The 23,724-nt window shown below is 45.1% G+C and overlaps 1 pseudogene; it reads right to left on the reverse strand.

Annotated features, from left to right (window-relative positions):
- Positions 1-8,627: 8,627 nt before the first annotated feature.
- LOC132584311 (arylamine N-acetyltransferase, pineal gland isozyme NAT-10-like) lies at positions 8,628-9,878 on the reverse strand (annotated as a pseudogene).
- Positions 9,879-23,724: the final 13,846 nt, after the last annotated feature.

Here is a 23,724-nt window from a genome sequence, read left to right on the forward strand (position 1 = left end):
ACAATTACTAATTAAAATGTATACAATACTCGCATTTATAAACTATCTTAATGTAACTTTAATCCATACACTTAATTAATATATTCAATTAATTCATAAGAACATAAGAAAAGCCATGTTGAACCAGACCAATGGCCCATTCAGTCCAACACTCTGTGTCACACAGTGGCCAAAACCCAGGTGCCATCAGGAGGTCCATCAGTGGGGCCAGGACACCAGAAGTCCTCCCACTGTTGCCCCCCCAAGCCCAAGCACCAAGAATACAGATCATCACTGCCCCAGACAGAGAGTTCCAACAATACGCTATGGCTAATAGCCCCTGATGGAAGCTCCTGATGGACTTCTGCTCCATATGCTTATCCAATTCATTACAAAATCATGCATACATCCAGGGCTTTTTTGAGCAGGAACGCAGAGGAACACAGTTCCGGCTGGCTTGGTGTCAGGGTGTGTGGTCTAATATGCAAATGTATTCCCGCTAGGCTTTTTCTACAAAAACCCTTATGTGAAACAATGGTGACATCAGGGGGTGTGGCCTAATATGCAAATGCATTCCTGCTAGACTTTTTCTGCCAAAAAAGCCCTGCATACATCACCACTAGTCACTAACTGTACAAGTCCTTGTGAACAGGGATCACAATCCTCATACAATAGAAATCCTTTCTCTCTCACCAATGGATGTTCACAATGCAATCTGTAATTCTTTCAAGAGGAAATCAATCCACTCTTCAGTTGTACCCCTCCCCACAATGATTCCTTCAAAAGTGGCCATAAAGATTTGTAGATTTCAGAAGAAGGCATTTCAAAGGCTATCTTGTAAGTTTGTAGCTTTCAAAGGAAGGCACTACAAAAGTTATCATGTATATTTCACAGGAAGGCATCATAGAGCTTCAGTCCTGGCCAACCAACCCATTAGCATGTAGTTTGTTTCCCATAGCTTCACCCAGGATATTATATTAAAATTATATTAAAAGAATATATATTATATATAGGATAATATATTAAAAGGATATTATAGCACTGGAAAAAGTGCAGAAAAGGGCAACTAGAATGATTACAGGTTTGGAACACTTTCCCTATGAAGAAAGGTGAAAACGCTTGAGGCTCTTTAGCTTGAAGAAACGTCAACTGCGGGGTGACATGATAGAGGTTTACAAGATTATGCATGGGATGGAGAAGGTAGAGAGAGAAGTACTTTTCTCCCTTTCTCACAATACAAGAACTCGTGGGCATTCAATGAAATTGCTGAGCAGTCGGGTTAGAACAGATAAAAGGAGGTACTTCTTCACCCAAAGGGTGATTAACATGTGGAATTCACTGCCACAGGAGGTGGTGGCAGCTACAAGCATAGCCAGCTTCAAGAGGGGTTTAGATAAAAATATGGAGCAGAGGTCCATCAGTGGCTATTAGCCACAGTGTGTATATATACGTATATGTATAAAGTTTTGGCCACTGTGTGATACAGAGTGTTGAACTGGATGGGCCACTGGCCTGATCCAACATGGCTTCTCTTATGTTCTTAGGACCGGACCAACTCTGAAACTAATACCCTGCATCGGCTGAGAATTCACTGTGTGAGTCTAGAATTTCCAAGGCCAACCCTGCAAGCAGACATGCAGAGACATCTTAAAAGAAGCCAATGAGCGTGTGCCAGAGCTGGCCCCCTCCAGGTTTCATCCGTCCACTGAAACACAAGTCTCAGACCCAAAAAGACAACCCAGTCCAGGGGTGGTAGGCTTGACAACTCCAGGCTGAGAAATGCCTGGAGATTTGTGGGTGGAGCCTGTGGAGGGACAGTATATAATGCCATAAAACTGTGGAAAGACATAAACCCTCCAAAGCAGGCATTTTCTGCAGGTGAAGTGATCTCCATGGTCTGGATAGATCCAGGTTGGTCTGAAGCAGTAGAACAAAGCAGGAGTCAATTTTGCACCTTTAAGACCCACAAAGTTTTATTCAGAATGTATGCTTTCATGTGCTCTAAGCACACTTCATCAGACACTAACTGATAAACACCAGACCCCAACTTGTGATTCTTTAAATCTGCTAAATAACATTCCCAGGACTCTGCATATGAACTCACTGCCCACTTTCTCTGTAATTAGGACTGCTTGCCATTCCATACTATTGTCTGATGACGTGAGCTTCTAGCACACGAAAGCTGAAACTTGACTCTTCCATGGTCTGGAGTTCAGTTGTAATCCTGAGAGATCTCCAGGCCCCATCCAGAGTCTCTGATTCAGGGAGAAGGGCGGGGAATAAATCTGCTACTCTTCTTCTTTCAGGGATGTCCCACTGCCACCAAGGAACAGCACAGGGGGCTGCGGTCTGCCTTCAAAGGCCCTGGGCTCCTCCACACCAGAAAGAGCCAGGGCTTGCTAGACTCCTTCCCACCCTCGGGGAGGTTCCATGCACCATGAAAATGGTCTGGTTGTTGGGGAGGGCACCCTTGGCCTCTGGGCAAATGCCCAACTTATCCTCTTTGGAGCTGGCTGTGTTTAGAGGAGCTCCAGGCATGGTTGGCTGCGGGTAAGATATGAGCCAGCATGATGCACTGGTTAAGAGTATTGGACTAGGACCTGGGAAGACCTGGGGTTTGAATCCCCACTCCTGCCATGGAAGCCTCCTGGTGGCCTTGAGCCCGGCACCACTCTCAGCCTCACCAAGGTCGTTGTGAGGATAGAATGGAGAATGGCCTGCACTTTGGGTCCCTATTGGGGTGTGAGGTGGGATAGAGATGAAGTAAATAAAAGAAATAAAATACGATGCTATCTAGTCCTCCTCAAGGAGCCCCGTGGCGCAGAGTGGTAAAGCTGCAGTATTGCAGTCCAAGCTCTGCTCAGGACCTGAGTTCGATCCCGGCAAAGCTGGGTTCAGGTAGCTGGCTCCAGGTTGACTCAGCCTTCCATCCTTCCGAGGTCGGCCGAATGAGTACCCCACTTTCTGGGGGGGAAGTGTCGATGACTGGGGAAGGCAGTGGCAAACCACCCCGTAAAACAGTCTGCCGTGAAAACATCGTGATGCGTCATCACCCCAGAGTTGGAAATGACTGCTGCTTGCACCTTTACCTTTTTTTTTTTTTAAGTCTTACTCTATGGAGACCTTCATCTCTTCCTCGGATGGGCACTCAGTGATGGTAGGAGCAAATCTGCCCAGTGTCTCTCTTGGGCGGTGGGCTCTCTGGAAGACCCATGGATACAGCGCCTCAAGAATAAACCCAAGTCTATGTTCTTTTTAATAAACAAGTTTTATTACCAATACAAATGGAACACCAGTAATTAGGAGGAGATATAATAGTACAAATAAAACCTTAATAGTTAGTAGAACGTCTGTGTGGCGGGCAGTCCTAGCAAGATACTCCAAACAATAGTACTTAATCTATACTTCAGCAAGCCTTACCATAACTAATAATTCAGCAAGCCTTACCATAACTAATACTTTAGCAAGCCTTACCATAACTAATACTTCAGCAAGCCTTACTATAACTAATGCTTCAGCAAGCCTTACGTGTGTGGCCTAAATATGCAAAGGAGTTCCTGCTACAAAAAATAAAAAAGTTCTGCTGAGCAGGATGCAGAAGCGACAGGAGTCAGGAATCTACTTTATGCTCCCTCCACTGACAGCTCATCAGACCCGATTTTCTTCTCCAACAAGTCTTGTGGCTCAGGGATCTCTAATTCATAGTTGACAGCTCAGCCAACCGTATTTCCAGTCCAGGAGCCCAGGAATCTTGACTCCCGTCTCCTCCTGCCTTCCTGGCTGGCTCAGCTCAAGAGAATGACTCCGCTGGAATTTCTGGAGTTCCTCACGCTGGTTGGCTTAGAGCAAAGTCCTCGGTTTCACTATGGGAAATGAAAGGGAGAGCAAAAGAGGAAATGAGTCCTGTCACTGACCCCTGGGCACTGCAAAGAGCCTGTCCAATAGCTTTGCCTTTGACTTTATGATGGCATCTTAACCCCTAGGAGTCTCTGGTTGAGCAGATCAAAGAGGATATTGGACCAATCACACAAAACAGCAATGAAATGTGGGATTCTCTTTCTGTCTCTGTCTGTCTCTTTCTCTCTCTCTCAAAGTGTTGTGTTGATTGTGCAGCAGCCAGATATACATGTCCTGAGTGTATGCGAGTTAGCAAACCAGTTAACCTTTGGACTATTCTTTTCTGAAAGACTGGGGATGTTTAAATAACTCTTGGCAGCTTCACAAAAAATGGATTGAATCAGGTGTTGGGACAGGTGCTGTCCATGAAACTAACTTAAATGTATATAGATAATTCCTGTAGCTGTTGTAGGGTGTTTCCGCATGGAGGCTGCCCTATCCACTGCTGCTGGAAATGAAGGAGTTTGCAACAGCAACATTGTTTCACACAGGGCATTTTTGCAGAAAAAGCCCAGCAGGAACTCATTTGCACATTAGGCCACACCCCCTGATGCCAAGCCAGCCGGAACTGCGTTCCTGCTCAGAAAAGGCCCTGGATCCAAAGGAGTTAGCCATGCTAGTCTGTCACTTTAAAATAGTAGAGTCCAGTAACACCTTTCACTGAGCATAAAGTATGATGGGTATGTTTGTGTGTGCTGCCCTCTGCTGGAGAGGATGTGTCATTCTCTCTGATTGTGTTGGTTGGTTTTAGATAGGATATAAAATTGAGAAGGAACCTTCCCAAGTCAGTTCTCCAGCCATGAATTAAAATGTAACAACTGGAATTTCACTAATGTTGGATTTAATGGTCCAATAAGTGAATGAAATGAATTACCCATGAATAAGGCAGAGAAATTGTGAGAACTGTATGGCTATGTTTCCCAGAGGAATTCTGGCTTTGAAAAGAATTAGACCGATTTCGCACACAGCTTACCTCGCAGTCACAATCCTGTTCACTCCACAGTGTCTGGTTGGATTTCCCACCATCTGCGCCGAAGTTACAGGAAGTGCCGCAGCTTCTGCGTAGCAAACGTAAACCGCTAAAACCCAGTTTATGTTTGCTACGCAAAAGCTGCGGCACTTCCTGTAACTCCGGCGCAGATGCTGGGAAATCCGACAGACACTGCGGAGGGACCAGGATTGTGACTGCGAGGTAAGCTGTGTGCGAAAACGGTAATACAGTTCTTTTGAAGAGAAATACAGTGAGAGGGCTTCTAGCCCCACTGGTGGACCCCCTGATGGCACTTGCTTGTTTTGGCCACTGTATGACACAGAGTGTTGGACTGGATGGGCCATTGGCCTGATCCAACATGGCTTCTCATGTATTTTGGGTATTGTATGTATCGTTATGTGCGTGGGGGTATTGGTATTTGGATTGTTATGCAGTGTTTTCTATGAATTATTTGGATGTGAATATAATACAAAATATAAATGTGAAAGAATAAAAAAGCATGGCTTCTCTTATGTTCAGGCAGCTGCGCTGAAGAGGTTGTCAAACTGTCATTTTATCGAGACACTTCTTTAAAATCATCTCAGGCTTTGCTGGCTGCTTCCAGCCCAAAATGACACCAGGGCCGAAGCACTATTTTGTCGCATACACATGCAAATTTGCTGCCATTTCTTGATTTTATCCGTCACCTGATCCTATTTCAGCTCAATTTATGCATCTTGGCTATGAGTAGAGCTTCCTAATAGCTGCTCCCCCCACCCCTCTTCTCCTGTAAGAAGGACCTGAGGAGGTTTTATTCCATTGTTTGTACTTGAAGAAATGTGCTTGCACACAAAAGCTCATACCGCGAATAAAACTTTGTTGGTCTGAAAACTGCTAGCAGACTCAAACTTTGTTCTAGAATTTTTCTAGTTGTAATCCAAAAAGCCCCGATTGGGATGTCCTGATTTCACCAATCTCAGAATCTATGCAGTTGTCGATCCTGGCCGGTGGATGTCCAGGATTTCCGCACACATGCAGCAATGGCCAACCACTTCTCCTGTCTTGAAAACCGCAGGGCTTTTTTTGTAGCTGCAACTCCTTTGCCTATTAGGCCACACACCCCTGATGTAGCCAATCCTCCAAGAGCTTACAGCAGGCCCTGTATGAAGAGCCCTGTAAGCTCTTAGAGGATCGGCTACATCAAGGGTATGTGGCCTAATATGCAAAGGAGCTCCTGCTGCAAAAAAAAAAAGCCCTGGAAAACCCTATGAGGTTACTCTATGTCAGCTGTGATTCAACTGGACTTCCTACCACCACTGTGACAAGAAGAGCAGCTGGATCAGCTTCTGGCACTTACAACATTGGTCATCACAGCTTTAAGTGGGATTAAGATGTTCATTTGTTTTCTAGTTTCATGATGTTGGTGGAAAGAAGCTGAGGAGTGTCATTAGACAATATCTGGATTTCTGAACATAAGAAGAAGAAAACCGCAGATTTATACCCTGCACTTTTCTCTGAATCAGAGGCTCAGAGCGGTTTACAATCTCCTTTATTTTCTTCCCCCACAACAGACACCTTGTGAGGTGGGTGGGGGTGAGAGGGCTTTCACAGAATCTGCCCATTCAAGGACAACTCCTGCGAGAGCTATGGTGACCCAAGGCCATTCCAGCAGGTGCAAGTGGAGGAGTGGGGAATCAAACCCGGTTCTCCCAGGTAAGAGTCCACGCACTTAACCACTACACCAAACTGGCTAAGAACCAGGGCGACGCGAGATTAGAAGCAGCTCGGACCGGTGTGTCAAGAGCTGCTTCTAAATCGGACCGTTTTCACGGGAGTTATCTACAGTTACTGCCAGTTCAGACCCCATCCATGTATATTTATAGTTAGGATTTTTGGCCCCACTGTGTATTTATTACTTGGCACTTGCCCACATTGAACCTCCTTTGCCATGTTGACACCCATTCGCCCAGCCTTGACGGATCCCTCTGGAGTGCCTCACAGTCCTCCCTGGTTCTCACCACCCTGAACAACTCCGCAGAGCGCATGAACCTGTAATAGCTGCAAGACAGACAAAAATAAGGAGGTGTGTGTCTGCCCTGCAGGGATGAAAAAAATCATGAATTCCTACCTGTCTTGCAGGACTTAGAAGTTCAGGAGCCTTCGAAAGAAAGAAATGTGGTCACCTTAGGTCTTCCCTGCTTTTTCATCACCCCCCCCCCCCACCGATCCCCCTCCCAGCCCACTCTTCCCAGCTCTTACTCCTGGTTGTCGCACACCACCGAAATCCCTGCTTTACATGCAAGTCAAAAAGGCTTGTTTACAACCCATGGTGTGGGCTTCTCCTGTTTCAACTAGCCCCGCCTTTGGCTCCTCCCTCAACCCTTTAAAAGTCATTATGAACACCCCTCACCTATAGCCAGGCCTCCTGTAACGTGCAAAGGAATCCCTACCGGGCGCCTGAAGGAGCTCTGCTCTCTCCCCGCCCCTTCTTTCGAGAACAGGGACTACTTTATCTGCCTGCTTCACGTGGCAGAGGGTGGCTATCAATGCTCTCCATGCAGCTCGTCTGTGACTGGTACACATCTGTTGTTCTTTGAACCTGCTGTTTCCCTAACAGCTGGTAGCTGATGCAGGCTTGCTTCTGAGTTAAAATTGGATTCGTGCTTCATTCTTACCTCTTGCCTAAGGCTTGTTTTAAAAATAAGAGCAATCTGCCCTTGGAGTCTACCTGTTGCAGATCTGCATGAGTTCCTGTGAGCCTGCCTCCACTGTGGACAGGTAAGGCTGCTGCATCTCTTCATGGAGAGGAGCTCATTAAACCCAGTGCAGAGGCACGAGGAGGCCTCGTTCACACATGCAGGTAGAGTGGTCTGCGTGATTAGATTGGAGATGGTGTTTTAGAATGCTTGCCCATGCCCAAACTTCCTGCAGATAGAAAACTAGCAAGACTATTATGTGCTGTTCTGTGTTCTTGCTCATATACTGTTCATAGTGTTAGTAACTGAAGCATGGTTCTACCCTCCAGGACCCAAATGCCTACGTTCCGATTGGCCATTCTGTCTGAACTGGCCAATTGGGACACAAGGCATGTATCAATGTACATGTAAATGAAGGATCCTGGAGAGACCAATGGGGCAGATTCCAGCCGACTAAAAGAGGTGTGTCCTTCCCCAACTATATATATTGCCTGTTTTGCCTGATTGCTCTCCAGTTTGGTTCTTTCAATAAAGAAGTTATGTTGTTAGCAGGGGTGGAATTCTAGCAGGAGCTTCTTTGCATATTAGGCCACACACCGCTGATGTAGCCAATCCTCCAAGAGCTTACAAGGCTCTTTTTTTTGTAAGCTCTTGGAGGATTGGCTACATCAGGGGTGTGTGGCCTGACATGCAAAGGGGAGCCTGCTAGAATTCCACTCCTGGTTGCTAGGACTTTTTTTGTAGCAGGAACTCCTTTGCATATTAGGCCACACACCCCTAATGTAGCCAATCCTCCAGGAGCTTACAGGGCTCTTAGTACAGGACCTACTGAAAGCTCTTGGAGGACTGGAGGACTGGCTACATCAGGGGCCTGTGGCTTAATATACAAAGAAATTCCTGCTACAAAAAAAAAGCCCTGGGACTTGTTACCCACAGCTGCACTCACTTTTTAATCATGACTTTAGCAGATCTGTCCCCTTGGTCTGCTGCTTTTCTGCTTGCACAGGCTTTTGTTTAAACACACCACAAATAGGGAATGGGATGATAATGAACAAAGGAGAAACAAAAAGAAACTACACCACGTGTCTAATAATAGAAACATATTATTTGCAGTCACCTGTATAATCATTCAATGAATTTTACACAATAAATTTTCCTTACGCTCATTAACAATATGCATTCAAGTTCACATATTCTGTTGTGGTCCTTAAGATTATATCGAGGCCTTTAAGTGCAACTCGAAAAAACTGTAAACCGCACTAGAAAAATGATCAAATTGCTTTTGTAAAGGACCAGCATTTTTTTTTTCAAACAGACTGCTGCAATGGTATCTTTCCAAAATATCACATCGGATGCCTCGAAGACAAGGGAATATTCAGAACTGAAACCCCGGCCTCCTCATGCCAGGCTCTGGAACATCCTGTGATATGACATCAGTTCTGACAGAGACTGAAACCTGTGTGCAAAGAGATGATGTATAATCCAGTTTCTAGCCTGCTGTCCAAATCGGAGACCCGTTTCCCTTCTACCTTCTCAGTCTTCTTCAGGAGGTGGCATGATCTTTTCATCCTTTGGCTCGAAGTCCCTCTCCAACTGAATCCCAAATTTCTCACACACGACGGCTGGGATCTCAGAGCTTTGCAGTGGGGTCTCCGTACGTTTCTCCCCCATTGTGGAGATGAGACGCCATCCCATATAGGTAAGGCGCCCACCGTCTTCCTGATGCAAGGAACAGAAGGATTTGCAGGGGAAGATAGAACTGGGCGAAGTCTGGTGATAAAGGCACATGTCAGCAAAATCCTCCAGCTTCTTCTCCTCAAGGGTGAATTGATACAAAGGTCTCCCTTCCTTGCCAGGAACTTCCCGGCGCTCCAAGACCCAAACTCCCCCCTTATTGCCGAGCCAGAAGATGCCTCCATCTTGGACTTGTTCTGAGTCCGGCTTCAACTCCAGTGGCTCTAGAAAGGCTTCCCCAAAACCGACATCGCAGAGGAAGGAGCGTCCATGCAACTGGACCAAAATCACCATATGGTGCATAGGGGGGCCATAGTGCCCCGTGAAAGGGTTCCGGAAGCGACTGGACACTGCTTTGGTGTCAAATCCCAGTGTCTGCAGCAGCCACAAGAAAAGCCCGTTCAGCTCGGACAATCTTGTCGTAGAGAAGGGGCAACGCCAAGGAGATTGGCTCCCCACAGTGGATGCTCAGGCTCCCAAAGGGCACGGAGAGGAGATGGCAACGGTGGAGACGGCGCAAGGTCTCCAGAGAAGGCTGGGCGGGACCCTGGTACCCGATCCGAAATAGATATTGGCTAACGTCCATGTTGTCCTGACCTGGATGCCCCGGCAGGCCTGGTCTTGTCAGATCGAAGAAGCTAAGCAGGGGGTCAATATGAGGATGGGAGGCCCCCAAGGAAGTCCAGGGTTGTGATGAAGAGGCCAAGAAATGACAAACCACCTCTCTTGCCTTGAAATCCCGACAAGGTCACCTACAATTAAAATAAAAACAGAATTTTTTTGGGGGGGGGGATTCAGCTGTGACTTGATGGCAACCCTCTCCCCCTGCCCCGCAAAAAAGAATCCATGCTGGGCAGTAGGGCTTCTTTTGTAGTAGTAGTAGAAGAAGAAGAAGATGATGATATTGGATTTATACCCTGCCCTACACTCTGCATCTCAGAGTCTCAGAGTGGTCACAATCTCCTTTACCTTCCCCCCAACAACAGACACCCTGTGAGGTGGGTGGGACTGAGAGAGCTTTAACAGAAACTGCCCTTTCAAGGACAGCTCCTACGAAAGCTATGGCTGACCCAAGACCATTCCAGCAGCTGCAAGTGGAGGAGTGGGGAATCAAACCCGGTTCTCCCAGGTAAGAGTCCACACACTTAACTGCTACACCAAAGTGGAACTCCTTTGCACATTATGCTACATCTCCAAGAGCTTACAGGGCTCTTACAGGGCTGTTTTTACAGGGCTTACTGCAAGCTCCAGGAGAATTGGCTACAACAGGGGTGTGTGCAGTGGTGGGATTCAGCCTTACCATAACTAATACTTCAGCAAGCCTTACTATAACTAATGCTTCAGCAAGCCTTCTTATATCTAATGCTTCAGTAATCCTTATTATATCTAATGCTTCAGCAAGCGTTACCATAACTAATGCTTCAGCAAGCCTTATTATATCTAATGCTTCAGCAAGCCTTACCATAACTAATGTTTCAGCAAGCCTTATTATATCTAATGCTTCAGCAAGCCTTACTATAACTAATGCTTCAGCAAGTCTTATTATATCTAATGCTTCAGTAATCCTTATTATATCTAATGCTTCAGCAAGCCTTACCATAACTAATGCTTCAGCAAGCCTTATTATATCTAATGCTTCAGCAAGCCTTACCATAACTAATGCTTCAGCAAGCCTTATTATATCTAATGCTTCAGCAAGTCTTACTATAACTAATGCTTCAGCAAGCCTTATTATATCTAATACTAGCAGTAACCATGATGAGTAAACAGTTTAAAAGCAGCAGGAAGTCCTCGTTCACAAAGTTTGAGCGCTCGTGACCTGTCTGCGCCTCAGCAGTTGTCGGGGTGCACTCGCCCCCGGTGCTTCCTGATCCAGCCTCGCAGCCGCGTGCCGATATTTTTGCGCTGCCTTTCGCCTCTTGCAGCTGGGCTGTGCTGTTGACTCCTTAGGGATGACCGGCTAAAGACATTGCGGACCCACTGAAAAAAGTTGGTGACGCTCCGGCGGGACGTGGGGGCGGCGGACGGGCAGCTGGGAGCCGGTGGGGTTGGCTGTCCTCTATTGGCCACTGCCGGACTCTGCAGGAAGAAGAGAAGTCATTCTCACAGCCAGGGCTCTGAACGGAGGGATTCTTGGAACTGGAGTTCTAGCAAGCAGCTGCTTGAAGGTGGGGGGGGGGCTGTGCTGACTGCAGCAGTGGCCTGCTTTGGTTTTGGTTTTGCCCATTGCTTTGTCCCTTACAGGTCACACTTTGATGCTCACACTCTATGTACTCTGGGACTGCAAAGGCAGCAGTTCCTTATTTACGTAAAGGCATTAATTTGCAGTTCTACAATATTCCTTCACCCAGGCTAAAAAGATGTGGCCTTGTACTTTCACACTGACCAGCTAGGCCACTTTAAGGATGTTTTCTAACAAGCTTGCGGGGAGGTTAGTATAAAAGCCTAATATAATAAATAAGTAGGCTTGCCAATCCACAGGTCCCAGCGGGGGGGAGGTTCTCCCGCTTTCCCAGGCTCCTTCCCGCCCCCACTCAGCTGGCCAGCAGGGGGGGGGAAGCCCCATCCCCACAGCCCCCATGTGCCTTTCCCCCTCCAGAGGCTTCAGTCTCCGCTCAGAAAGGCTTCCTCTTGGGATGGGGTGTCTGTGTTACTTTGAAGAAGTTGGCAGCAACTCGTGAGCAAAGAGGCCAGTCCCTCACTTCGGAGTCCCCAGAAACAGGGAGGGGGAGGGAAATGTCTGCTAGGCACTTCATTATTCCCTATGTGGAGATCGATTGTCATAGGGTATAATGGAGAATTGATCTGGATATATTGGGGGCTCTGGGGGGGCTGTTTTTTGTGTTAGAGGCACCACATTTTCAGTATAGCATCTAGTGCCTCTCCTCAAAATACCCCCCAAGTTTCAAAACGATTGGACCAGGAGGTCCAATTCTATGAGCCCCAAAATAAGGTGCCCCTAGCTTTCATTATTTCCTATGGAAGGAAAGCTTTTAAAAAGGTGTGCTGTCCCTTTACATGTGATGACCAGAACGCCCTTGGAGTTCAATTATGCTTGTCACACCCTTGCTCCTGGCTCTGCCCCCAATGCCTCCTGGCTCCACCCCAAGGTCTGCTGGCTCCACCCCCAAAGTCCCCATATATTTCTTGAATTGGACTTGGCAACCCTATAAATAAGTAAATTTCTGCACAATGAGGACTAGGATCTCTTTTACATGATAGCTGACATCTTCCAGACTTCGTCTATCCCACACAAAATGAGCATCCCTTGGAATAAAAACAAAGGCTGGCCCCATTTGACATAAACTGGGTCTTTTCTGAGGTGTTTTTTGCCAGGCACTGGAACCCTTCCGTGTGATGTGACCAGGAGGCATCTTGCATTCTTCTCTGCACTGGCCCTGTATTGCCAGCAGGCCCCATTCCTCAGACTTTCTAGAGTTTGCCTCTAGCACCTCCCTCGCTGTGCATTCCCAAAGCCCCTTGTGGGCTGGGCAGCTGGGACCCTTTGCCAGGGTGGGGCTTCTTCACCTTGGCCTCTTCCCCTCTGGGGCTGCCTTCCACTCCTCCTTCCTTCTCGCTGGCTTTGTCCTGCAAAGTGCCCTCAACTTGGAGGCTGGCCTCAGGACTGGCCGGGGGGTCTGGAAGTTCATCGTCGCTCTCAGACTGGTAGGGGGGGAGATTGCTGTAGGTGAGGTAGCAAGGGAAGTAGCCCGTGGAAGCACCAGAGTCCTGGAGGAGGTCTTCGCGGTCTGTGAGGTAGCAGCTCTCTTGCGCTAAGTAGTCACCGTCAGGAGACTCTGGCCTGGGGGTCTGGGGTCTCTCTGTCACCTGCCGATCACTGTCCTGGCTGTAGACAGAGGTCACCTGGAAGGGAAACACCATTTGAAACCAAAAAAAACACTTCAGGTGACAGAGGAATGTTTTTTGTGAGGGGATCAGGGCCATCCCCAGGGGGTCTGGCACCCAAGGCGAGGTCCTACCCTGCCACCCCTCACCCCACAGCCTGCACCCCTCCTCCCTCGCCCCCAGTGAGGGTGAGCACCACAGCAACGGTGTGGCCTAGCGCCTGCGCTTCAAAGCACATATGCCTCCCAGCCGCCATCGTTCAGCCTGTCCGCCATCGCTTCTGGAAGCTTTCACAAGGGATGGTGGCTGGGCTGAGTGACGGTAGCCAGGCAGCACATGCCCTCTGAGGTGCAGGTGCCGTGCTCACCCATTTCCCTCGCTGAGGGCGGGGGGAGGACCCAGCCCAGTACCCCCCCTGGATGGCACCCTAGGTAGTGGCCTAGGGATGCCTAATGGAGAGGGCTGGGCCTGCAGCTGGAGAGCCAATGGAAAATGCTGAGCCAGATGGACCAACTCTCTGACTCGGCATGAGGCAACTCCATAAGCTGACCTGGTTTCCCAGCAACCATTTGATAGGAAGCAGGGCCCATTTCTCCATGGTCAGAGGCCAAGACTTCCATGCAGCAGGTCTCAGGTTATTTAAAGAATTTCAGGCAACAGCAGACATTGTGAAGGTCTGCAGAGCTGCTGCCAGTTAGAGTTGGCAATACTAAAGCTAGGCAGGCCTAGAGACTGACTCTGCATAAAGCAGCTCCAGATGTTTCTGGAAGGTCCCATAGCTCAGTGGTAGGGCACCATGTTTTGCACACACAAGATTTAACTCTGGTGCCATAGAGACCCCACGTTCTGAGGAATAATCTGGGAGAGCTCCAACAAGTCTGAGCAGAGAAGACATCTGCTTGTTCTAGTTTCTCATTTATTGATCTCCAGGACTGAGAGGATTATTGCCTGAATTCTTCTCTCACCCCACTCCCCCCCCCCCGACCCCTTATTCAACTAGCTTTTCTGTTTATCTGTCCAGCTTCTCTCTCTCCTTTGAAGATAAGTCCTATTTCACCCAAAGGGTGATGAACACATGGAATTCACTGCTACAGGAGGTGGTGGCAGCTGCAAGCGTAGACAGCTTCAAGAGGTGGTTGGATAAACAGCAGAGGTCCATCAGTGGCTATTAGCCACAGCGTTTTGTTGGAACTTTCTGTCTGGAGCATTGATGCTCTGTATTCTTGGTGCTTGGGGGGATGCAGCAGTGGGAGGGCTTCTGGTGTCCTGGAACCACTGATGGACCTCCTGATGACACCTAGATTTTTTGGCCATTGTGTGACACAGAGTGTTGGAATGATGGACTGTTGGCCTGATCCAATATGGCTTCTCTTATGTTCTTATGACTTACCACTTTTATTATGACCTCGATGGGTACTTTGTGTTGTTCATCTGGCGAAGGCGAAGACTCCTCTGGGGAACTAGAAAGCAAAGGTTCGTCTACTGCCCCTTCCTCCGCAACATTTCGACTATCCTGAGAGGCTTCCTCTTCTTCCTGTTCCTCTTGCTGCCTTCTGTCGATGTCTTGGCTCTGAATAATGGAATATAGCATTACTTTCTGGACCAGAACTGGAAGACAGACAACAGTAACATCTTTTACCACCCGTGCATATGCACTGGATGCATGATTTGTTCCTGAGAGGTCTCTTGAACATTCCTGTCTTGTGCCTACTGATCTCTCTTTGGAAAATTCCATTTTTGGTCCAGAATTGTTATATTGGTTGTTGTAGATTTTCCGGGCTGTGTGGCCATGGTCTTGCCATTATGAGACCCGACGTTTTGCATCCTCAGAGGTGTAACCCCGAAAACTGGAGTTCTCTCTGCGTCAAATTGAGAAGAAGTTGGTAGGCAGGTAATTTGTATCTACTCAGGAAGGTAGGGTAGGGCTGAGTCATTATCTTGTGGGAGCTTTCTTTTTCTGGGTTACACCTTTGAGGATGCCAGTCACAGTCACGGGCAAAACATCATGTCTCAAAATTCCAAAACCACGGCCACACAGCCCAGAAATTCTACAACAACCAATGGACTCTGGTTATGAAATCCTTTGACAACATGTTGTTATATTCTTTGCTAGTTCTTTGTAACAGTTCTTTGTAATATGTGCCTATTTGTACCTCAAACTTGGTGGGGTCTTTTTTGCATAAACAATTTTTATTGGTAACATATGGTAGCAAATCTATATCTATATCTTACAACTTAAAAAAAGAAAAATTTATCTACCCCATATCTTACTTTTCCCCCACCCCTCCCCCCGTTACTTGACCCCTGCCAGTGTTATTTACTTAAAAAAAAAATTAAAGGTACCCTTAACTATTAAAAAACCAAAAGTTATATTCTTGTTTTAAAAACTTAATCATTATCAAAGATTGTCCAATGTCCTTTTATTTTTCACTCTTTTTCTACATATCTTCTGAAATTCTTCCACTCCATCTTAAAAACTTCTAAGTCATAGTCTCTTAATATTCTTGTTAATTTGTCCATTTCACTCCATGACATAACATTTATAATCCAATCCCATTTCGCTGGTATTTTTTCTTGCTTCCACAACTGCGCATACAATGTCCTAGCAGCTGAGAGCAAGTACCAGATTCAAGTTCTGTCTTCTTTTGGAAATTTTTCCATTTGTAATCCTAACAGAAAAATCTCTGCAACTTTATTAAACTCGTATCCCAATATCTTAGAAATTTCTTGTTGAATCATTTGCCAATCCTGCTTTGCTCTTTCACAAGTCCACCACATATGGTAGAAAGAACCTTCATGCTTTTTACATTTCCAACATCTGTCTGGCATCTTGTTATTCATCTTTGCTAATTCTTTTTGAGTCATATACCATCTATACATCATCTTAAAACAATTTTCTTTAATACTTTGACATGTTGCGAGTTTCATAGAGTTCTTCCACAGATATTCCCAAGATTCCATCTTTATTTCTTTATTTACATTAATTGCCCATTTTATCATTTGAGATTTCACTACTTCATCTTCTGTAGACCATTGTAAAAGTAATTTGTATACTTTTCAAATTAGTTTCTCATTGTCTCCAAGCAGAACTTTTTCCATTTCTGTTTGTTCTTTCCTTATTCCTTCAGTTTTGATGTCATTCTCCACCAAGCTTTTTATTTGTTGCATTTGAAACCAATCATATTTATAACTCAATTCTTCAGCAGTTTTCAGTTCTATTTTCCCACTTTGTATTTTTAATAATTGATTATATGACAGCCACTTTTCTTCACCTTTCTTAACCGTTATCTTTATCACTTCAGCTGGCACTATCCATAAAGGTCTCCTCTCATCTCCATATTTCTTATATTTTATCCATGTATTTAATAGATTGCTTCTTATATAATGGTGAGAGAAAAGACCATCCATCCTCTTTTTTCCATAACACAAATATGCGTGCCAGCCAAATTTATTTCCGTGACCTTCCAACACTAAAAGTTTTTTGTTTAACAACGTTATCCATTCTTTCATCCATACTAAACAAACTGCTTCATGATATAATTTTAAATCTGGTAGTTAAAATCCACCTCTCTCTTTTGCATCTGACAGAATTTTCATTTTAATCCTTGGCTTTTTCCCAGCCCACACAAATTCTGAAATTTTCCTACGCCATTTATCAAATTGTTTGGCATCCTTCACAACAGGAATAGTTTGAAACAAATACATTATCCTTGGTAGAATATTCATTTTTATTGCAGCTATTCTACCCAGCAATGACAAATTAAGCTTGTTCCATTTTAGCATATCTTCATCCATTTTATGCCATAACATCTCATAATTATTTTTAAACAGATCAATGTTTTTCATTGTTATCTCCACCCCTAGGTACTTTACCTTGGAGGTAACTTCACAGCCCGTTAGTCTTTGTAATTCTTGTTGTCTGTTCATCTGCATGTTCTTACACAGAATTTTAGATTTTTCTCTATTTATAGAAAGTCCTGCCAACTTCCCATATTCTTGTATTTTTGTTAACAACAAAGGTGTAACTTGTATGGGGTTTTCATTAATAAACATTATATCATCAGCAAAAGCTCTATATTTGTAAGTACATCCTTTTATTCGTAAACCTATATCTTTTTCTTCTTGAATCTGCATCAATAAAATTTCAAGAGTCATTATGAACAACAATGGTGAAAGCGGACAACCTTGTCTAGTACCTTTACTAATTTTCATTTCTTTTGTGAGGTCTGCATTAACACACAACCTTGCCCTTTGTTCAGAGTATATTGCTTTTATCATTCTTATAAAACTTTCTCCCAGCTCCATCTTTTCCATTACCGCAAACATAAAGTCCCAGCTTAAATTGTCAAATGCTTTCTCTGCATCTGCAAAGAATAATGCCACTTCTTTTTCTGGATATCTTTCATAATATTCTACAATAATTACAACAGTCCTAATATTGTCTCTTATTTGTCTTTTAGGAAGAAACCCTGCTTGATCTTCTTTTATAAAGTTTATCAAATGTTGTTTAAGCCGTTCTGCCAAGATTCTTGTAAATATTTTATAGCCATTATTTACTCTGTACATATAGTCATACATATTTTTGGTCTCGTCAGGATCTTCTTCTAGGAATTCTGCAATTATTTTTATTATATATCCTTTCAAATCACCATCCTCCACTTCAGGTACTCCTCTTAGACGTATGTGAGTTTCCATCAATTTGCAGTCATGAATTGTCACTTTTTCTTGAATTTTCATCAAGGTGGAATGATATACTTTCATTTTTCCTTCTACTTCCTGCACTTTCTTAGCTGTTTCCCCTGTTTCCTTTCTGAGATCTTCCATATCTTTTTTAATCTCTGCAATAATTTCTTCTTTCGATTCATCTATCATCTTCCTGACCCCTCTCATCATTCTGGCTTCAATTGCATCCAATTGTTCCTGCATTTTCTCCAATGAAAGAGCCCTTGTTTGGGGCTGCTTGGCTTCAGATATTAAAAAAAAAAACACCAAAAATTTTAATCTCACAAATTTCAGATTTAGCTATCAGATTCAAGAGATTTGGGCTTACTCTTTATAATAAGCTTTATTTCATCTTCCTCAGAGCTTCCTGGGCCAAGATATTAATTTTTAAAACTTTTAAACCCTTCAAAAAAATAACATTTTTGACCTCACCAATTTTCAATATGACTGTCAGATTCAAAAGATTAGGACTTGCCCTTTATGGCAAGCCCAATTTTGCCGTCCTCTGAGCCCTCAAAGTCCAGATATTTATTTTTAAAGTCTTTAAATTTTCCAAAATGGCAGCCGTGACTTTTTATTACTTCTTATAATTTCTTTTTCCTTTTAAAAATTTCGGAGGAGCCCACAAATAATATGACCAATAGTACTTATCTTCTTACCCTCTTTTCAGTTGATTCCAACAATTTTTAATGTCCCGAATTCTTTTAAAAACAATGTTTTTAATTTAGCCTCCCAGCAATGGCCACCGATGTTTCTCAATGGTATATATTCCTAGAGTAGGTTTTCTTTCTACTGCTTCCTGTTTTTGTTGCCACCAACTCACAAGGAGATCTCACGATACTTGACGTATTTCCTGTCTTGCTCAGATGTGCTGCAGGTCTATTCCAGTATGACGATGCTGCTTTTACTTCCAAACCGCAAGTAGACAAAACAATAAATTCCTTCTCGCTTTTTAGCAGTTTTTAACACTGTCCTTTATATTTATAAAATCCAAATTTCACCTCTTCCTTCCCTCTTCTTCCAAGCTCTCTATATTTTCTTTCCCACCTTTTAACTTTGTCCCTTTAAGCTATAAATAGCTCCGGAATGAAAAAATAATCTTCTGTACCTTTTCTTCCAATTATCCAAGTTTCCACTGGTCTTTCAAAGCTTTAGATGTTTAGCAATGTCCAAGAAGGTTAGAATCCTGACGAGCTTATGTCAAATAAATGACTCTGGGCACTTCTGCAGACGATGACTATGCAACTTCCCCTGAGACCCCTCAAAGCCTCCAAGAAGTCCCCTCCGGGGCTCCCTTTAAGCCAAGGTAAATCTCCTTGAAGTTTTCCGTGCATGTCTTGGACTATTCTCTAACTGAGAAAAGTAGGCAGTAGGCATTAATTTGCCTTCCACTACCCCGAACAGAAGTTCCAGCCTGCTCCCGTTATGAGAGACAGCTCAGCTCGGCATTTTCCTCCCCCAGAAGTTCTCCTGTACCTCAAACTTGTTGACCTCTGAGGAAGGCCTTATTGGGCTGAAACACAGTAACTGATTCTCTTCCTTTCGCACCTCCTGAGCCAGTCTGGTGTAGTGGTTAAGTGTGCAGACTCTTATCTGGAAGAGCCGAGTTTGATTCCCCACTCCTCCACTTGCAGCTGCTGGAATGGCCTTGGATCTGCCATAGCTCTGGCAGAGGTTGTCCTTGAAAGGGCAGCTGCTGTGAGAACCCTCTCAGCCCCACCCACCTCACAGGGTGTCTGCTGTGGGGGAGGAAGGGAAAGGAGACTGTGAGCAGCTCTGAGACTCTGAGATTCGGAGTGAAGGGCGGAATATAAATCCCATATCATCATTATCATCATCATCATTGTGCATATGTCATTCGTATTTTGTTACAAGGCTTTCATTGGGCCAATATATATATATATATATATATATATATATATATATATATATATATATATATATATATATATATATATATATATATATATATATATATATATAACTTTTTTAATTAATATGTGTATTTTTATTATAACAAGTATATATGAGATTTTAACTATTGGCCCTCTGCTACGTTTATTTCTTACCTTTTTGGTTCTTGATTTAATTTAAGACCCTCATCACAGCTGGCTTCTCCACGAAGAAGCAAGAATGCGTATTTCACCTCCTTCATTTTTCATCTAGTACATTAACCCCCAAGTGGTGACCCCGGGCCCCAGGTTCTGTGGCAGAAGTTGTCACTCTGGCCTCAGGGGGAGTAGCTTTCTCCGCCCACGGGCTGGGGAGCTCCTCCCATTCAGAGGAGACAAGGTGACAACGGGAACAGACACTCATGATCCAGCTTCCAAGGGAAATCTCTGGGCAGCTGGGTGGCCCTCACATTCCCTCTCTGGACATAGACCTCTAACTGCGCCTTCTCTCATTCCTCCAGCCCCATAGCCAACCTGTGCCTCTGATTAACTGTCCAGCTTCTGTCTTTCCTTTCCAGACTCACCTCATTTGCTGAGCACTCCAGGTTTCCTTCCGGGCTCTCGCTCGGCACAGGACAAAGCTCCTCCTGGGTGTCACAAACTAAAGACTCTTCTGTGGCACCTTCTAGTACATCCTGAAGGCTCCCCTGAAGGGCCACCTCTTCCTCTCGCACCTCCTGATGCTGCAGCTGCAAGACCAAAGGGTCCAGAGAAGACTGGGTTTAAGACCCTTCTCAGAAGCATCACAGCTGGCTTCTTGATCACAAGAAGGCACATTTCCCCTAAGCCCACCTGTGCCTCTGATTAACTGTCCAGCTTCTGTCTTTCCTTTCCAGACTCACCTCATTTGCTGAGCACTCCAGGTTTCCTTCCGGGCTCTCGCTCGGCACACGACAAAACTCCTCCTGGGTGTCACAAACCAAAGACTCTTCTGTGGCACCTTCTAGCACCTCCTGAAGGCTCCCCTGAAGGGCCACCTCTTCCTCTCGCACCTCCTGATGCTGCAGCTGCAAGGCCAAAGGGTCCAGAGAAGGCTGGGTTTAAGACCCTTCTCAGAAGCATCACAGTTGGCTTCTTGATCACAAGAAGGCACATTTCCTTTCGTTTGTTTGTTTTAGCTCATTCATTTCTCTTTTCTTTTCAAGGAGGACCCTTGAAAGGTCAGATGTTAAGACAGCCACTGGCTTACCAGGCATGTAGAAAGAATCACCAGCAGGTGAGATGCCTTGATTGGCTTGGAGCTACTAGGGGTACTATTGGGAGACCATCTCCTAACAATTCCTCCCCATTCTCTTCCCCACGTCTGGTAGGAATAGCAATTGAAATGCCAGGCAAAAGGCCCCATGGTGGGCTGGATCCAGGCAGAATGGAGAGGGAGCCCCCCCCTGCACTTCTCCCCTCACAACTCCCTGTCCTCCTCATGCCTCCCCAGAAGATGATGTTTCTTGGAAGAGATCATGAGAATCATCAATGCAAATTCAGGGAAATGGTTTAAGAGCAAATTCAAGGAAATGGTTCTCTTTTTGAAGAGAAAGGCTCTTTTGTGAACTGTTGGAAGTATGGAGATGAAGACAGAGCCATTTGTGGCCTTTTTCTTTAAAAAAAAACATTCTTTAAAAAATCAGACTACTGATTACACTTAAAGGGCACCAAATTACTAACTTTTACTGTACAATTTATTTGTTGTGATATATCTAATATGATCCACAGTAAGACAGCAGATCAGTAGAACATAGCTTCTCTCCAATTATGTAATTGGTTTATAAGATAAGATTTAATTTTGTAACCGGTTTATAAGAATTTTTTACCACCCAAGGCTGAGCTATTTTGGATTTGGTCCCTTTGGGCTGCCAAATCTCTCTGGCCTTTCACCTATGCCAGTGCAATTTCTGGGCATGCCTCCCTCCTCCACAGTTGAGTCACTTCACCAGATCTGTGTTGGAAAACACCTGAAGACTTTGGGTCCAGGAGAAGGTGGGGTTTAGGAAGGGGAGGGGAGGGGCTTCAGCATCGTACAATGCCCGAGAGTCCAACCTTCAAAGTAGCCATTTTCTCCAGGGGAGCTGATCTCTGCCTGCTGGAGATCAGTTGTAAAAGCAGGAGATCTCCAGGCCCAAACTGGAGGCTGGCAACCCTCTCCCTTAGCCTTTCAACCCCCAGATAAAGAGTGTCAGAATCTTCCTTACCATTTTCTCAACCATTACAACCACTGGTTTCTCTGGATCGAAGAGAAGGATTTCCCTGTCTGTAGGGCTACAAAGTCCAGATTAGGCAATGACTGATTGCTGCTCTGGAGAATTGAATAAACTGAGCTCTCAATTTTCCCAGCAGATGGATGCTAGTCCAAGAGTCAGTTGACAGTTGAACCTGTATCCACCCAACGGAAAAGGCAGTCTAGGTTCCGAGTTTCCATCACAATGGGCTCTGGATTGTTTCACTAGGGTAGAATGTTTCCCACCTGGCACTGCTGTGGTAACCCACCAAACAGAGAAAACAGACGTCAAGGCCTGAAGGGAAGCAAACTGCTGTTTAAACTTGTTTGTGTTTCTGGCATTTCATCAGTGTCACTCATGCTGTGTTGGCCATGGAGCCACATTTCCCATCCACTGAAAGAGCCAGTGGCCAATTGTATGCCGTGGACCAGCCCAAACACCTGCATGCCCAGAAATATGACTATTTATGGAACTATTTTAAATATATGATAGCATTTTCACATCCCCAAGTTCCTCTGAGCATCCAGGGCTGCCTCTCACAAGAGCATTAGAAACAAGAGCTAATTGGAAAAGTGTTAGAAACAGCTGAGTTGGACAAACTTTCCTCTCCCCCAAAGGAGAGATCAGTACAAGAAACAGATCCTTTGGAATCCCTTCTATACTTGGTTAGACGCTCTGGTATAACTTTGTCCTTTACAGGCAATGTTAGTAGTATGAAACTATGAATTAGTAGAATTTTGATTGTTAAAATGAGATTATATCAACAGATCAAAAGACAGTAATTTGTTGCTTTTCATGTGTTATCTATTTGCTTTGCTTTTCATGTGTTATCTATTTTTGTATCATTCAGAAATGGAACAGCGAAAATTTTTTTATTCCCATTTCTCTTTCCCCTTTCCCTTTCTAAATGCAATAAAATGTTTTCAACACAAGAAACGTCTGTGGCCTTGGTGTCTCTGGAGGACTTCCCTGTCTGTAGGGCTATAAAGTCCAGATGAGAAAATGACTGGAGTTTTGGGAGTGGCGACTGCAGGAGGCCGGGTTTGGGGAGGCGAGGGACCTCAGCGGGGCATAATGTCACAGACTCCACCCTCTAGAAGAGTCCCCAGGATTTAGGGGTGCCATCCTCCAAGTGGGGTCTGGGGATCTCTTGGGATTACAACTCATCTCCAGACTACAGAGATCAGTAGCCCTGGAGAATTCGGATGCTTTTGGAGGGTGGAATCTCTGGCCCTGTGCTGCTCTCAAATCTCCAGGCCTGAAGGGAAAAGGAGAGGCATGAGGGAAGACAGAGGGAGTTCTGAGGAGAAAAGGGAGAGAAAAGCCATCTTGGTTCAAGGGCAGAGTGGGCCAAGAAGGTGCCTCAAGAGAACTTCAGCCTCTGAAGATAAGCAAGCAAAAAGGTAATTGGAGGCTAGGGTTACCAGCCTCCAGGTGGGGCCTGGAGATCTGCTTTTACAACTGACCTCCAGCTGGCAGAGATCAGCTCCCCTGGAGAGAGTGGCTGCTTCGAAGGGTGGACTCGGGCATTGTCTCCTGCTGAGTGAGGCCCCGCCCCTCCCCAGTGCCCACCCACTCCTGGATCCACCCCCAAAGTCTCCAGGTATTTTCCAACAGAGACCTGGCAACCCTATTGGAGGCCCATTGCCTAAGGCCATTATGTTAAACTTTGATGTTGTTCCAGTTGTATTACTGGATGCAGTCCTCGTTGCTCC

This window comes from Heteronotia binoei, chromosome 15 (genome assembly GCF_032191835.1).
Source record: "Heteronotia binoei isolate CCM8104 ecotype False Entrance Well chromosome 15, APGP_CSIRO_Hbin_v1, whole genome shotgun sequence".
NCBI lineage: Eukaryota > Metazoa > Chordata > Lepidosauria > Squamata > Gekkonidae > Heteronotia > Heteronotia binoei.